This window comes from Bison bison, unplaced genomic scaffold (genome assembly GCF_000754665.1).
Source record: "Bison bison bison isolate TAMUID 2011002044 unplaced genomic scaffold, Bison_UMD1.0 scf7180017864339, whole genome shotgun sequence".
Lineage (NCBI taxonomy): Eukaryota > Metazoa > Chordata > Mammalia > Artiodactyla > Bovidae > Bison > Bison bison.
In genome coordinates this window covers 683530-688423 of record NW_011494911.1, presented here as the reverse complement: position 1 = coordinate 688423, position 4894 = coordinate 683530, and positions in this window count along the sequence as shown.

Below are 4894 nucleotides of genomic sequence, written 5' to 3'. Positions count from 1 at the left end.
CTCATTGGAAAAGACCCTGATGCTGGGAGGATTGGGGCAGGAGGAGAAGGGGATGACAGAGGATGAGATGGCTGGATGGCATCACCGACTCAATGGACATGAGTTTGAGTGAACTCCGGGAGTTGGTGATGGACAGGGAGGCCTGGCATGCTGCGATTCATGGGGTCTTAATACTTGGACCCAATTCACAGAGTCTCAAGAGAGTTATACACAGTAAGGCATATGATGGGATTAGCATAGTGTCTTTAACAAAGACTCAGTGCTAGTTGTAGCTCTTACCACCTGATTTGAACATGCACTTCTATAAATATATTTTTACCGAATTTTCTCCATTTGCTTGTGAGAAAAGCCAGTTTCAAAGTCACATTTGAATCTAAGTTTCTACAAGGATAGCCTGTTGTTTTTGTTTGGTGGGGGAGGTGGAATCAGCATAACACACAAATATTATATTGATACTACTGAGATTTTTGCCTATGCCTCAAGGATGTCACGAAGAGAGATACATTAATTACTTAAAGAATTTATGTATATGACTATTCAAGCTGAAGTGAATAATTAAAAAACTGAAGATGACATATTCATATTTTACCTTGAATGCTTAAATCAACAGCCTCTGATAATCACACATACCCTTTTTTCATTCCTCCACCTGCCCTTGAGTTTCTGCCAAAACATGAGTGTGACCGCCTGTCTCTAGTAAGCTCTGCATGAGGAGTCTTTGCATGTCTAAAAAAAAAAAAAATTAAGGTAATTGGAATACTGTCCTGTACCTGTCAAAATGGTTTAGTAACAAAATGTTTGCTATGTGTGCATTTCCTAAAAGAATGTTTATTACTATGCTGCTAGATTTTTGATCTATAAAGAAGACTAAAAAATGGTCTGTTTTGGAGAGATTTCCAGTCTATTCTAGAAAAGAGTTGCATAGTAGGTGGTTATAATTCAGTTTAACATATTTAGTAAGTGAATGTAGATTATAAAAGCATAAAACAGTGCATGAATCCCTTAATATTGGCACAGTATTAATCTGATTTGAATGACACCTATTCTTTTTGGGCTCAGCTTGGTGGCTCAGATGGTAAAGTGTCTGTCTACAATGCGAGAGACCTGGGTTCGATCCCTGGGTTGGGAAGATTCCCTGGAGAAGGAAATGGCAACCCACTCCAGTACTCTTGCCTAGAAAATCCCATGAACGGAGGAGCCTGGTGCAGGGTACTGCCCATGGGGTCGCAAAGAGTCTGACACGACTGAACGACTTCACTTTCACTTTCACTTTTGCATTGCTTAGACCTGCTTTAAAAATTACACTATCTTTGCAGCTTCTCAATCTTCCTCAATAAATTTATGTATTCTAAGTTACAGGAAAACAACACAGTCAGCTCTGAAATGCCTAATATATATAAGTAGGTCAATCACAATCCCTAATTATTCAAACTCTCCCCCTTCCTGGTCTTAGCCCTTTATATTTCTTTACAAATCTTGCATAAATTCATTCAGCAAGAACTTATTAGCATTATCACTCTAGACAATAAGTATATAAAGTTTACAAGACAGAGAAAATACAGTCTATATTCTAGTAGAGGAAACCAACATAAAAATAATAGTCTTTTGATTGTGAAAATTTTCAGATATTTTTTACCAGTTTACTTTTCACATTTATTTATTTGATCTTCACTGTATATATGGTTCCATTTCTTCATTATACAAATACGTTGTAAGTGTATGTCCTAAGAAAACCATTCATTTACCACAAAGAAAAAGAGACAAATGATTATTTACTTTCCTATCTTCCTGCTTCCATTCAAACCACTATCAGACTTGCTAATTCTCTGATTACCTTCAACACCTAATACATTGGACTTCTGGTTTTCCTCCAACATTCTCTGGAAATCACTCTTACTGAAGCGACTGTGCCCTGTGATTTTTCTCAGTCAGTGAGCCCTGTATCTTTAGGATTTAGACTACAGATAAATTTCCATGTACTAAATATAATTCAATCCTTTTGTTTCTAACTCAAGAAATCTCATCAAAGTACATCAAAGTTTTATAACAACTCATATCAGCTCTAAATTATATTGAAAATGAAGTTATTTGAAAAAGTACAGTATGAAAGCAGTGACTTAAAGAAAAAGTGTGTTACCCTTTGGCAAATATTTAGAACATTTTTTGAAATAATATCTTCCTTTTGAGGTCTATTTTTAACTATCACTATCCTTTAAAACATCTGGCCACTAACTCCTGGAAAACAGTTCTTGCTTATGGGGTGGATGTGTGTGCTTTGTACCACAGTCACTTTTATCCTTAATAGTGAATAGGCACATAAACTTTGGTTTTATATACCATAATAGCATAACTACAAATACATTAAGAATTTTTAAGAATTAATGTTTAATCTGAGAATGGGAATTAAAAGTGTATGCAAATCACACCTGTTAGAGTGTGGCAAAGAATATGCTCTCAAAAGATAGTGATTGTTTAATACAATGATTAGGTTCCCCCCCCCCCCAATATACCTATTAAGAATATTTTGAAATACCTCTAAACTGATGTTTTTGTTTGGAAATAACATTAAACTTAGTATTTCTTGGGCTTCCCTTGTGGCTCAGCTGGTAAAGAAGCCACCTGCAATGTGGGAGCCCTAGATTTGATCCTTGGGTTGGGAAGAACCTTGGAGAAGGGAAAGGCTACCCACTCCAGTATTCTGGCCTGGAGAATTCATGGACTGTATAGTGTGTGGGACCTAAAGAGTGGGATCTGACTGAACAACTTTCGCTTTCACTTTCATTTAGTATTCCAGTGAAAATTATGCCTGTTGCACCTCAAGAAAAGTGAAGAAGAAAATTACTTTTTTATTAGTAGGGAATGAAATTGAGCATTTGAGGGGAAGGTAAATCTTATTTCCCTTGAGGAAGGTAATATCAACCAACTGAGGATAAGCGCTGGCCCAAAGGAAGTGGCCAAATACAGATATAGTCAGCTGTCCATATCTGGAGGCTCTGCATCTGTGAACTCAACTGCAGGCTGAAAATATTTAAAATTTCTGAAAGTTCCAAAAAGCAAAATTTGAACTTGCCATACCCTGGCCCATTTACATAGCATTTACATTGTATCAGGTATTATAAGTAACCTAGAGATTATTTAAACTACACAGAAGGATGTGTGTAGTCTATATGCAAATACTAGACTGCTTTATACAAGGGATTGGAGTACCTGCACATTTTTACATCTACCAGAGTCCTAGAATCAACCCTTCCTGAGTATTGAGGGATCATAGATCCCTTTAAAATTCTTCAGGGAGACGAACCAATACAGGTATGTTATGTTTATAGAAATGCTAAAAAATGAAGCCAGAGCATATATAGACGTAAATTGAATTGGCTAAGTGTCATGTATAGAAAGTGATGCAGTATGTTTAAGAAGATAAGCAATCAGAAATAAGAACTCCCCTGAAACTCACCCTTTTTTTTCTATTTTAATTTTTAAAATTTCTATTGAGTTATAATTGTATACACATCAAGGTAAGAGAAACCCAAGTAAGACGGTAGGTGTTGCAAGAGGGCACCAGAGGGCAAACACACTGAAACCATACTCACAGAAAACTAGTCAATCTAATCACAGTAGGACCACAGCCTTGTCTAACTCAATGAAACTAAGCCATGCCCGTGGGGCAACCCAAGATGGGCGGGTCATGGTGGAGAGATCTGACAGAATGTGGTCCACTGGAGAAGGGAATGGCAAACCACTTCAGGATTCTTGCCTTGAGAACCACATGAACAGTATGAAAAGGCAAAATGAAAGGATACTGAAAGAGAAACTCCCCAGGTGAGTAGGTGCCGAATATGCTATTGGAGATCAATGGAGAAATAACACCAGAAAGAATGAAGGGATGAAGCCAAAGCAAAAAGAATACCCAGCTGTGGATGTGACTGGTGATAGAAGCAAGGTCTGATGCTGTAAAGAGCAGTATTGCATAGGAACCTGGAATGTCAGGTCCATGAATCAAGGCAAATTGGAAGTGGTCAAAGAAGAGATGGCAAGAGTGAATGTTGACATTCTAGGAATCAGCTAACTGAAACGGACTGGAATGGATAATTTAACTCAGATGACTATTATATCTACTACTGTGGGCAGGAATCCCTCAGAAGAAATGGATTAGCCATCATGGTCAACAAAAGAGTCTGAAATGCAGTAATTGGATGCAATCTCAAAAACGACAGAATGGTCTCTGTTCGTTTCCAAGGCAAATCATTCAATATCACAGTAATCCAAGTCTATGCCCCAACCAGTAACGCTGAAGAAGCTGAAGTTGAACGGTTCTATGAAGACCTACAAGACCTTTTAGAACTAACACCCAAAAAAGATGTCCTTTTCTTATAGGTGACAGGAATGCAAAAGTAGGAAGTCAAGAAACACCTGGAGTAACAGGCAAATTTGGCCTTGGAATGCGGGATGAAGCAGGGCAGAGACTAATAGAGTTTTGCCAAGAAAATGCACTGGTCATAACAAACACCCTCTTCCAACAACACAAGAGAAGACTCTATACGTGGACATCACCAGATGGTCAACACCAAAATCAGATTGATGATATTCTTTGCAGCAAAAGATTGAGAAGCTCTATACAGTCAGCAAAAACAAGACCAGGAGCTGACTGTGGCTCAGACCATGAACTCCTTATTGCCAAATTCAGAGGTAAATTGAAGAAAGTAGGGAAAACGACTAGACCATTCAGGTATGACCTAAATCATATCCCTTATGATTATACAATGGAAGTGAGAAATAGATTTAAGGGCCTAGATCTGATAGACAGAGTGCCTGATGAACTATGGAATGAGGTTTGTGACATTGTACAGGAGACAGGGATCAAGACCATCCCCGTGGAAAAGAAATGCAAAAAAGC